Source organism: Stenella coeruleoalba (assembly GCF_951394435.1).
Source record: "Stenella coeruleoalba genome assembly, chromosome: 5".
Taxonomy (NCBI): domain Eukaryota; kingdom Metazoa; phylum Chordata; class Mammalia; order Artiodactyla; family Delphinidae; genus Stenella; species Stenella coeruleoalba.
In genome coordinates, this window is record NC_137150.1 from 75,575,332 (window position 1) to 75,588,362 (window position 13,031).

Below are 13,031 nucleotides of genomic sequence, written 5' to 3' on the forward strand. Positions count from 1 at the left end.
TAGCAGAGTACGCTTCTTAATGATGAACAGCTCGCCCAGAGGGAAACGTTGTAAATCCTTAGTTTACGACAATGGAAAGAAGTTCGATAAGCTTTATGTTGGGGGGAAAATATAGATGCCTATTGCCATGTAGAGAAGTAACGCTAAACAAATCACTGCACAAAACTGAAGATTAAGGAAAATTCCAACCCTTCTTATACACAAGCATTCTGCAAATAGCTGATCCAGGAAAACCTTCCTTATCTGCTTCAAAAAAAAAAATCAGTCATCAAGAAGGACCAGCAGAGGATCTATACTAGAATTTTTTGAGGAAAGAAAAGAGAAAAGAAATAGAAAAATAAAACTAAATTAAAAGCCTTATCAAGGACGTCCCTGGTGGCACAGTGGTTAAGAATCTGCCTGCCAATGCTCGGAACATGGGTTCAATCCCTGGTCCAGGAAGATCCCACATGCCACAGAGCAACTAAACCCGTGCACCACAACTACTGAGCCTGTGTTCTAGAGCCCGCGAGCACAACTACTGAGCCTGCCTGCCACAACTGCTGAAGCCCACGTGCCTAGAGCCTGTGCTCCACAAGAAAAGCCACCACAATGAGAAGCCCGCGCACCGTGAGGAAGAGTAGTCCCTGCTCGCCGCAGCTAGAGAAATCCCGTGTGCAGCAACAAAGACCCAATGCAGCCAAAAATAAATTTTAAAATAAGTAAATAAAAACATCAAAAAAATGTTGCCATAGGGCTTCCCTGGTGGCGCAGTGGTTGAGAGTCCGCCTGCCGATGCAGGGGACACGGGTTCCCGGTCCGGGAAGATCCCACATGGCGAAGCGGCTGGGCCCATGAGCCAAGGCCGCTGAGCCTGCGCATCTAGAGCCTGTGCTCTGCAATGGGAGAGGCCACAACAGTGAAGAGGCCCGTGTACCGCACAAAAAAAAAAAAAAAAGTTGCCTTAAAGTTTTGACTAAATATTTGGGCATGAACCTTTTTTTTTTTTTTTTTTAATTTTTTAACTTAAAAAAATTTTTTTGGCTGTGCCAGGTCTTAGGATCTTTAGTTGCAGCATGCGGGATCTAGTTCCCTGACCAGGAATCGAACCCGGGCTCCCTGCATTGGGAGCACAGAGTCGTAACTGCTGGACCACCAGGGAAGTCTCTGGCCATGAACTTTTAAAACTGATTTTAACGAATATTTATTAAAATCAAGAACATTGAACAGAGAAGCAAAAACTTAGGGACAAGGCGATGAGACAGCAGGAGGAAATGAAGCAGAAGCTGGCAGAGTTTAGGAAAGAAATGGAAGGAAAAGATTAAGCCACCTCAGAAGCGAAGGCAAAATTGACAGTAGGATGAGGGAATATCAGATTTAAAACATAGTGGCTTTGATATAAAATCCTAGGTTCAAACTTGTTTTCCTTCAGCACTTTGCACATTACACTGTTGCCTTCTGGCTCCCAGTGGCTCTGAGGAAGACTGTCATGGACCAGAGCCTTGTTGCTTTCAAGGTGATATAATTTTCCTCTCTGGAAGCCTTTAAAATTTTCTCTGGCTTTGATGATCTTAAATTTCACTCTAATGAATATGACAGTGTTTTGTTTTTGTTTTTAATGAATCCTGTTAGTGCTCTATGAGCTCTTTAAATCAGTGATCTTACATCCTTTTCTAATTCTGGAAAATTCTCAGTCATTATTTCTTCAAATATTTCCTTGTAATTTGTTTTTCTCTCTGCTTTGATTCCTATTAAGCTTCTACTTCAAACCTATGTGTCGCTTAATTTTTATTTTGACCAAATAATGTATATGTGTAAGATCATATCATGCTTGCTTTTTTTCACCAACATTCATTCTACACCTCCTATCCCCATATTAGCCCCTTTTGTATTCCCTAGCCACACACCTGTAACCTATATTCATAACCAGTATTTTCTCCATGCTCATAAAATCCTATATGGATCCTTGTATTTATAGAAATTTCAGGGAGTTGATCATTGTTTTGCAAAAATGGGTCATAAGATACTCATTTTTCTGTATTTTTATTTTCTCACACTTAGAAGTACCTATGAAAATCCCTCTAGATGACTAGTATGTCATTTATATGGACCTAATTCATTCTTTTAATATTCTATGATATGGAGATGTAATACTACAATTTATTCAATAATTTGGATCAGTTGTATATAACAGAAACTAGTTATTTTAAGTAGAAAATGATTTAATGTAGGAAATTTGGGACTTAGTAAATCATTAGAGGGACCCATATAGCAGGCTCTAGGCTGGGCCTCCAGGGATGACTCCCACAACGGTCCCAAAGAACCTGCCCCCCAAGGGAACTACAACATCCAAACAGTCAGGAAGTTGCTGTCCCAGCTGCAGGTTCCAGAATCATGACACCCTACCTGCAACTTGGGGGGGTAGGAAGCTACCGCCAGAACTTTTGACTCCAGACCCATACTGCGTCTGTTAGAGCTGCACTAGTACATCTGACTGGTGAAATTAAATCACAGTCTAGAACACTAGCTTCAAGGCAGTCTGGGAACCATGTCTTTAGTTTTTCAGCCTCTGCAAAATAGAAAGACACATAAGAAAAGGGTGAACTAGAGGGAGTGTGGACCAGTCTACCAAATCTGCTGTAGACTGTAGATGGCTGTAGATTGGGTTCCCCTATGAACAGTTTCACAGTAAACATACCTGTAATGTGGCTTTGTGGATTTCTACTTCTATTCCTGAGGAATAGGGCCCCAGGAGTAGAATTTCTGGGACAAAGGATATATGTATTTTAAAAAATAGATCTTGCCAAATTGCCTTCTGCAAAGGTTGTAACACTTTACATTTCTGCCAGCCATGTGTGAGAATTGCCTTCATGCATACCACGCAGTCAGCAATAGGAACGATGGCTTGGGGGGTGTGTGTGTGTGTGTGTGTGTGTGTGTGTGTGTGTGTTTGCTTTTTATTGTGGAGAATTTCAAACATGCACAAAGTAGGCAGATAATATAATGAATTATCATGTTCCTATCTGGCAGCCTCAACCGCCATCTGCCATGGCTGATTCTGTCCCTAATTCCCCCTGTTTTATGTTATTTTAAAGCAAATTCCAGATGCCATATTATTTCATTTATAAATATAAGTATAAATGTATGTCTAGGGCTTCCCTGGTGGCGCAGTAGTTGAGAGTCCGCCTGCCAATGCAGGGGACACGGGTTCGTGCCGCGGTCCGGGAAGATCCCACATGCCGTGGAGCGTCTGGGCCCGTGAGCCATGGCCGCTGGGTCTGCGTGTCCGGAGCCTGTGCTCTGCAACGGGAGAGGCCACAACAGTGAGAGGCCTGCGTACCGCAAAAAAAAAAAAAAAAAAGTATGTCTAAAAGATAAAATCACACAATATTATTATAATATCTAAAAAATTAACAATAATTATTCATTAAATATTCAGCCAGTGTTTACATTTTATTTGAGTAAGGATTCAAATAAGGCCTACAAATTGCAACGAATTAAAGTGTTTTATGTGTCATTTAATTTATAGTCTCTCTCTCCATCTTTTTGTTCCTTACAATTTATTTGTTAAAAGAACTCAGTTGTCAGTGCCGTGAAGTTTCTTGCAGTCTGAATTTTGTAGGTTGCATCCCTATGTTGTAGTGGAATGTTATCCTAGTTATTTCCTGTGAATTGGTAGTGGAATCTAGAGGCTTGGTCAAATTCAGGTTTGACCTTTATGACAAGAATAATTCATAGATGGTGTCTGTTCCTCTACTGGGACTCACATAATGTCTGGTTGTCTCTCCCTTTGTGATGTTAGCAACCACTGATTGTCAATGTCCAGATCCATTAGGGTTGCAAAATGATGACCGTCCAACTCTATCCTTTTTCATTTGTGACACAGAATACATCTATAAAGAAAAACTCCCTCCCATCTGCTATTTGGTTGCCTAACAGTTCATTTACATAAATAAGAAAAATGCTTAATTCTTTCCAGTTACTTACCAGTTTTCAAAATAATGAATTGGTTCCCTAGTATCCTTCAGTGGTGAATTGTTTTTCAGTATCATTATGAATTCATGGATTAAATTTATTTGATGTGTTTTAATCCACTGTTGTTATGACTCTTATTGGTACTTAAATTGTCCCACATTTGATCAGTGGAAGCTTTGCTATGGCTGTTTTTGTGTTTGCCAGTGTGATGGGTGTCAAGCAATTTTATGTTACTTTCATTTTTATTTCCCTGATTTCTACCATATGAATGAATTTGACCATACTCATGTGTTTGTTGGGCCCTTTGGCTTTACTCACTAGTGAATTGTTTGTCTGTATCCTTTGCACAATTTTCTATTCCCATTGTTGATTTTGTCTTACCAATTTTTAAGGGTGCTTTGTATAGAAAGTAATCCTTTGTGAGAATATAGTAGCACAAACATTTTTCCAGACATATTGATTGCAACTAACTGTCTTAGTATCTTTTGCCAAAACAAACAAACAAAAAAAAATTATTTGTATATGGTCAAATATGCTTGTTTTTATTTTATAGTTTCTTAGTTCTTGGTAAGGAAAGTCTCCCCAAACCATAGATTGTACATATAATCTCGTAGACAGTTTTCTTCAAGTTTAAAAATATTTTTCTTTTACATTAAAATCTTTAATCCATTTGTAGTTTACTTTTGAATTTAGTATAATATAGTAGTCCATTTTTATTTTCTTTCAGATGGGTAGCCTGTTATGACTGCACTTTAAAAAAAAAAAGAATTCATCTTTTTCTCATTGAACTACCAGTTTGGCACACAAACAATAGCCACTGTAATATAATTATCAATTATTTATTCTGTTCCACAAATACATTTTTATACACCCTTACTAATGCCATATTGATTTGAATACATAAACTTTATAGTACAACTGATATCTTAGTAAGCCCCTGTACATACCCACTCTGTCTTTTCTTACATTTTTATAGTTGTGTTAACTATTCTTTGGCATTCTTTTTCTATTGAATTTTAGAATCATTTTATCTAATTCCAAGAAAAACCTTGTTGGAATTCTAATTGGAACTACATTAAATTTATATATTAAAATTTGTAGAATTAACAGTTTTTTATTGTCTTTCCTTCTAGGAACATGATATGACTTTCAATTTATTAAAATCCTATTTTGTGTCTTTTAATAGTTTTTTCCCTCAGTTTGTTTCAATATAGATTTTGAGTCTATCTTGTTAAATTTATTTATAGTATTTAGAATTTTTGTCACTAACATGATTTGAATGGAATTTTATTAGCAGCATGAAGATTATAAAGGCATAAGAAAGAACTTTTTAGACAGACTGTCCAGTCACTGGAACTTGTAATTGAATTGAAAGCTCCTTCTCATATTATCAGGAAGGAAAGGTGGATATGCATCTCTCTAAGATCATTTAGGTAAGGTCTTGCTAAGAGGTTGGGGGAGGGAACCAGATGAGCCCTGGAAGACCCACAAAGAAGAGGAATCTGGAATGTTGCTGTTTTAGCCAACATCCTAATGTCAGCCCTCACGTGAGGGCTCTTGACTTAATTAGCCAGTTTTTCTAGTGGGTACATGGACATGTAGGAGACCATTATAAAACATGCTGGGATAATCCAGGGTAAAAATTTCCCAAGGAAGTTTTTCTTCTGTTTGTTTTTTCCCTCTTAGAAATGCCATTTTGCTGTTATGATGTTGTTTGATTGTTTTGGTTTTGCAATGAATACCTTTTTGTCGTTGTTTATTTCCACAGATAAATAATTACAATAAATATACTCCTTCATTCACTTTGTGTATTCATAGATAATGGAAAGAATTTTAGCCCACTGGAGGCCAGAGTTAATACGATTTGCAGTGCATCTTCTCATTCAAGTTTCAAAACAACACCATGAAGTAGACAGGGTTTATTTCGTTTGTATCTCATTTTTTAACAATTAGGAAATTAAGGCCCAGAAGAATTTACTTGTCCAAGGTCACACAACTAGTTAATGACAAAGCTGCCATGCAAACCAAGTGGCTGACTCAGAAGATCTTAGCACTAAACTATACTCCCTTCACACAACAAATTTGAGGTGGAAATGTATGACTTACTCTCTAACCTCCATTTCTACTTCTGAAAAACAAAGGATTTTTAATAGATGATATCATCTGGCCACAGATTCTCATTATGCAGAAAACTGAGTTTAACCTTAATCCACTAATGCTGATCTAGGTGGATTTAATGAATTCATAAACTAAGGTGAGCTATTTAATATTTGACACTTGTCAGAGATTAATCAATTATATTTTACCTTCTCTTTCTTCCCTTTCTTTCTCCTTTGGCTTTCCTAATAAGGGCCCAGCAATGAAGAGGACCAGGCCAGAGAAGGGATCCAAAGACAGGAAGGAAGTGCAGAGGATGTGCACAGACAGATGGAGGCCAGGACTTGCAGATTAAACTTCCTAGGAAGGCAGTAAAAATAAATGGAAACCCCATCCCCATCAAGCAAAGGAATATTTTCTACAACTAGTGTCTTGCTGTGGGGCGATGGGGCTAACTTGCATTATTTCAGGACATCAAAGGGGACAAACAGAAAAATTTCTCTCTGAAGCTGATTTATTTAATCTTGACAAATCAGCCATCGTGCCCTAGGTTTGTGTGTTTGCACCATGGTATTTTTCAGGTTAAGTGATATATTTCCAATAACTTTATGCAAACCCTCTTGATCTCTAGTCATTAGCCATAGTTTATAAGGACTGGTACAGTCCAGCCCCCATTAACTCTTAAAACTGACCAGCCAGGATTCCCTTTCAGGACAGGACTTCACATTAAGGATAAATTTTTGGAAGTGGAATAAAATTGTCATAATAGGGCAGGATACAAAATCAATAAGCAAAAATCAGTTGCATTTCTATATGCTAGGAATGAGCAATCAGAAAAGTAAATTAAGAAGACAGTTCCATTTTCAATAGCATCAAAAATGAATAAAGTAGTTAGAAATAAATTTAACCAAGGAGGTGAAAGACTTTTACACCAAAAACTACAAAACATTACAAAAAGAAATGAAAGAAGAAAAGAAAGAAAATAAATGAGAAAACATCTTGTGTTTGTGGACTGGAAGGCTTAATATTATTAAGATGACAATACTATCCAAAGCAATCTACAGATTCAATGCAATCTCTCTCAAAATCTCGATGTTTTTTTGCAAATATGGGGGGGGGGGAAGGTCCTAAAATTCATACGACATCTCAAGGGACCCCCAAATAACCAAAACAATCTCAAAAAGATGAAACAAAGTTGGTGGTCTCACATTTCATGATTTTAAAACGTAATACAAAACTCCCAATAATCAAAACAGTGTGGGATGGCATAAGGACAGACATATAGACCAATGGAATACAATAGACAGTCCAGAAATAAACCCTTGCATATATGGCCAATTGATTTTTGACAAGACTGCCAAGACCATTCAATGGGGAAAAAACAGTCTTGTCAACAAATGGCACTGAGAAAACTAGATACCCACATGCAAAAGAATGAAGTTGGACCTTTACCGTACCCCATTTACAAATATTAATTCAAAATTGATTAAAGACCTAAATGCAATAGCTAAAACTATAAAATTCTTACATAGGAGAAAATCTTCATGACCTTGGATTTGACAATAGTTTAAGTATGGCATCAATATCACAGGCAACAAAAGAAAAAATAGATAAATTGAATCTCATCAAAATTTAAAACTTTTGGCATCATAGGACACAATGATGTGAAAAGGCAACCCACAGCATGGGAGAAAATATTTGCAAATCATATATCCAACAAAGGATTAGTATCCAGAATATATAAAGAACCCCTAAAACTCAATGATAAAAAAAAAACAACAATCTAATTTAAAAAGGGGCAAAATAATTCAAAGACATTTCTCCAAAGAAGATATACAAATAGCCAATAAGCACATGAAAATATGCTTAACATCATTAGTCATCAGGGAAAGGCAAATCAAAACCACAATGGGATATACTTCACAACTGCTAAGATGGCTATTATTAAAAAAAAAGAAAGAAAAAAAATCCCAGAAAACTTAAAATGTTGATGAGAGACTTCTAGTTTCTGGTCTGGAATGTAAGAAGTATGGACATCTCCACCCTGACAACACATAAAAAGCTGAACAAACTGAAAAATTAATTAGATCTGTAAGAGAAGTGATCTCACAGGGCAAACCATTGCTTCCAATATTGGAGAGACAAACAGATGGAGACAAAGGATCACAGCTTACTGCAAAAACCCATGAACAGACACCTCTGCAGGAATGAGCGCCAGGGGAGGAAAAACCTGGATTGACAAATTGACAATTGTCAAATTGACATCAATTGACAAATTGATGGAAGCTCAGTGTAGAGGAGTCTAAGAGTTAAAAAATTTAGAGACACCCAGACATGGAGTGGGGAAGTGGCCTGCACTTTTGTGCTTCACCTCCAATACCTAAAGTTGGTTCTCACAGTGAGTATCAGAGAAAAGAACAAGGATAACAAATAGAACATAGTAAGAAATATGGTAGCTTATTACCCAACTATACCAATAATCACTTTGAATGTCAATGGTCTAAATGCACCAACTTAAAAGACAGATATTGTCAGAGTGGATCAAAAAACAGGACCCAATTCTATGCCGTCTACAAGAAACCCACTTTAAATATGACACATTCAAATTCAAAGTAAATGGTTGGATAAAGATATACTATTCTGGGCTTTCCTGGTGGCGCAGTGGTTGAGAGTCCACCTGCCGATGCAGGGGACACGGGTTTGTGCCCCGGTCTGGGAGGATCCCACATGCCGCAGAGCGGCTAGGCCCGTGGGCCATGGCCGCTGGGCCTGCGCGTCCGGAGCCTGTGCTCCACAACAGGAGAGGCCGCAACGGTGAGAGGCCCGCGTACCACAAAAAAAAAAAAAAAAAGATATACTATTCTGACACTAATCAAGAAAAGCAGGAGTATTTATACTAATTTCAGACAAAGCAGATTTCAGAGCAATGAAAGTTAGGGATAAAGAAGGGCATTAAATAGTGCTGAAGGGGTCGATTCTCCAAGAAGACATAATAATCCTTAACATGTATGTGTGTAACAGCAGAGCAACAAAACACATGAGGCAAAAACTGATAGAACTACAAGGAGAAATAGATGAATCCACTATTACAGTAGGAGACTTCATCACCTCTCTATCAAAAATAGATAAGTCAGCAGGTAGAATCAGTAAGGACATAGTTGAATTCACAACACCATCAATCAACTGGAAAAAAATTGACATCTATAGACCATCTAACAACAGAAATATACACATTCTTCTCAAACTCACATGGAACATTCACCAAGATAGACCACATTCTGGACCTTAAAGCACACCTTAAATTCAAAAGAATAAAAACCACACAATGTCTGCTCTCAGACCACAATGGAATTAAACTAGAAACCAATAACAGAAAGATAGCTGGGAAATGCCCCCAAATACTTGGAGATTAAACAATATGCTTCTAGATAACACATAGGTCAAATAAGAAATCTCAAAAACATTGGTAAGGATGTTGAGAATTTGGAACCTCTGTGCATTGTTGGTGGGAATGTAAAATGGTACAGACACTATGGAAATAGTTTGGTTGTTCCTCAAAAAGTTATAAAGAGACTTATCATATGACCCAGCAATTCCACTCTTAGATATATACCCAACAGAGTTGAAAACAGGGACTCAAACAGATACTTGTATGCCAATATTCATAATGTCATTATTCATAATAGCCAAAAAGTGGAAACTATTCAAGCAGCCATCACTAGATGAATGGATAAACAAAATTTGGTTTATACATACAATGGAATATTATTATTCAGCTATAAAAAGAAATGAAGTTTTGATACATGGTACAATATAGATGACCCTTGTTTTATGCTAAATGAAATAACAACACCAAAAGGACAAATATTGTATAATTCCACTTATATGAGGTATCTATTAGATTAGGAACATTGATAGAAACAGGAAGTAGAATGGAGGTTACCACAGACTGGAGAGAAGGGGGTATGGGGAGTTATTGCTTAATGTACATGGAGTTTCTGTTTGGGATGATGAAAAAGTCTGGAAATACATAATGGTGGTGGTTATACAACACTGTGAATGTACTTAATGTCACTAAATTGTACATTTAAAAATGGTTAAAATGGTATATCTTACGTATATTTTGCCACAATTTTTAAAAAGTGAAAAAAAATTGACATGATAGGGAAAACAGAGTTGAAGGAAAAGGAAGAGCCAGATAAAAGTGAGTGAGAGGAGCAAAGCCAGGAAATCTCAGAAGTCCAGCCACCAAAATTTTTTTTAACATTCCACAGAAACAACAAAATGGAGAGTTCTGTGAAGTTAAAAAAGCTATCTGGGGCTTCCCTGGTAGCTCAGTGGTTGAGAGTTCGCCTGCCGATGCAGGGGATGTGGGTTGTGCCCGGGTCTGGGAAGATCCCACATGCCACGGAGCGGCTGGGCCCAAGAGCCATGGCTGCTGAGCCTGTGCGTCCGGAGCCTGTGCTCCGCAACGGGAGAGGCCACGGCAGTGAGAGGCCCGCGTACCACATACACAAAAAAAAAGCTATCTGGATTAATTCTCCTTCTAGAAGTTCAGGAAAATAAAATTCATGTTAAAATGAACAACAGAAAAGAGTCAAAGTCAACTCTCCGGCAAAACTAAGGAAAAAAAAGGGAATAAGGATCAGATCAGATTAACATCCCTACAATGAATACCTGCCAGAAAGATATGCTCAAAAAACAAATCAAAGCTCTAATGTCCTAAGAGAGCTGAAAGTCATTGAGAAAGTGACATAAGAACAACATACATCAGAATTAGAGAAACTCAGAAATTGGATCAGAATTCAAAGAAGAATTAGAATAGTAAAAAAAAAAAATTGAGAAATGAAGATTAAAGTATAAGTGACACAAAAGCAAAGAAACACAACAAACAAAACATTGAAAGAGAAGGTGAAAAGGAGAGAAAATTTTAAAATCAAAAAGAAATGAAGGGGGGTTCCCTGGTGGCACAGTGGTTAAAACTCTGCCTGCCAACTCACGGGACATGGGTTCGAGCCCTGGCCCGGGAAAATCCCACGTGCCACAGAGCAACTAAGCCCATGCGCCACAACTACTGAGCCTGTGTGCCACAACTACTGAAGCCCACGCACCTAGAGCCCGTGCTGCACAACAAGAGAAGCCACTGCAACGAGAAGCCCACACAGCACATCGAAGAGTAACCCCCACTCACCACAACTAGAGAAAGCCCGTGCGCAGCAATGAAGACCCAAGGCAGCCAAAAATAAAAATTAATTAATTTAAAAAAAAGAAATGAAGAAGGAAATTCAAAGTATTTGAGGGAAAGGAACAAATATTGGAGACAGGCAAAAGAGGTCCAACATACAGATGATGGAAGTTCCCAGGGAAGCAATTTAAAGCAAGGGAACAGAACAAATATTAAAAATTATAATTACAGAAAAACTTTCCTAAAATTAAATATATAATGTAAATATAGAGAAATTTAATATATATGTTTAAAGCTACATTTTAAAAGAACACACTGTCTACCTGAGAAATAGCAAACCAGAATAATCAATATACATATTCTAGTAAAATCACTGGACTTTAATGAAAAAAGATAAAGTTCTTTAAGTATCTATGCAAAAAGAGCATATAACTTAAAAGGGATAGAAAAGTAGACTATCAGACTTTTTAACAGCAATTCTTTATGCCATAAGTAAGTGTCAAAACATATTTAAGATTTTCAAGGAAAGAAAATGCAAGTCAAGTAAAATATCCAGTAAAATTGACCTTCAAGTATAAATGGCATAGATATATTTTAATCAACATAAAAAAACTCAGGGAATACTCTTTCCATAAGCCCATTCTAAGGAATCTACAGAGGACAAGCTTTCAGACAACCAAAATGGCTAGATTAGAGAGACATAAGGAATTTATGATGAGGATTAAATATGTATTTACCTATGGAACTAAGATTAAATGAGGGCTGGGAATTTCCTGGCAGTCCAGTGGTTAAGACTCCATGCTTCCATTGCAGGGGGCACGGGTTCAATCCCTGTTTGGGGAACTAAGATCCCGCATGCCGTGTGGCATGGCCAAAAAAAAAAAAAAAAGATTAAATGAGGGCTAAATGAGGAAGATTATAGTACACACGGGCTAGCTATAGAGGCTGACAACTATTAGAGCCCAACTATAATAAAATGGATAATATATGCAAAAATTAACTGTTTTCAACAATTAGAATTGGTGATGATAGTATTAATATTGTTACTTTGTGATTGTTGTGTGTTTAATATGAAATAAAGTAGTAAATAAATTCTTTTTTTAATAGGTTTTATCTCCAATTGTTTATTGCTAGTAAATAAAAATAAAATTACTCTTTGTATATTAACCTATTGTTCTCTAATGTTGGTAAATTTATTTATTAAATATAATAGTTTTGGTGTATATTTCTTAGCATTTTTAAAATAACAATTATGAAATCTACAAATAAAGACACCTTTGCTTCTTCCTGTTCAGTCTGAATGTCTTTTAATTCTTTTTTACACGTTATTGCTGAAATGTTGAATAAGAGTGATGAGAGAGGACAATCTTGCCGTGTGCCAAATTTTATAGCAAAAACATACAGTGTGATAACTAAGCATGGCGTCAGTGCTATATTTTTCTGTAGAAGTTCCTTATCAGATTGAGGAAGTTCTGTTCCTAATTTGGTGATAGTGTTTCTTATCAATTTGTTGTTAAATTTTTGTTATATGTTTTTTCCTGTCTTTATTTAGATGATCATATGGATTTTCTCCTTTATTCTGTTAATATGGTGAAATGTATTACCAAATGTAAAACGAAATTTGCACTCCTGATATAAACATTACTTGGTCAATTACTTTATATATAAATCTTTTTTTTTAACTGGATTTTATTTGCTAATATATAAAAGTTTTTTCTTTTTGATGATCATATGGTTTTTATTCTTCAATTTGTTAATATGGTGTATCACATTGATTGATTTGCGTATATTGAAG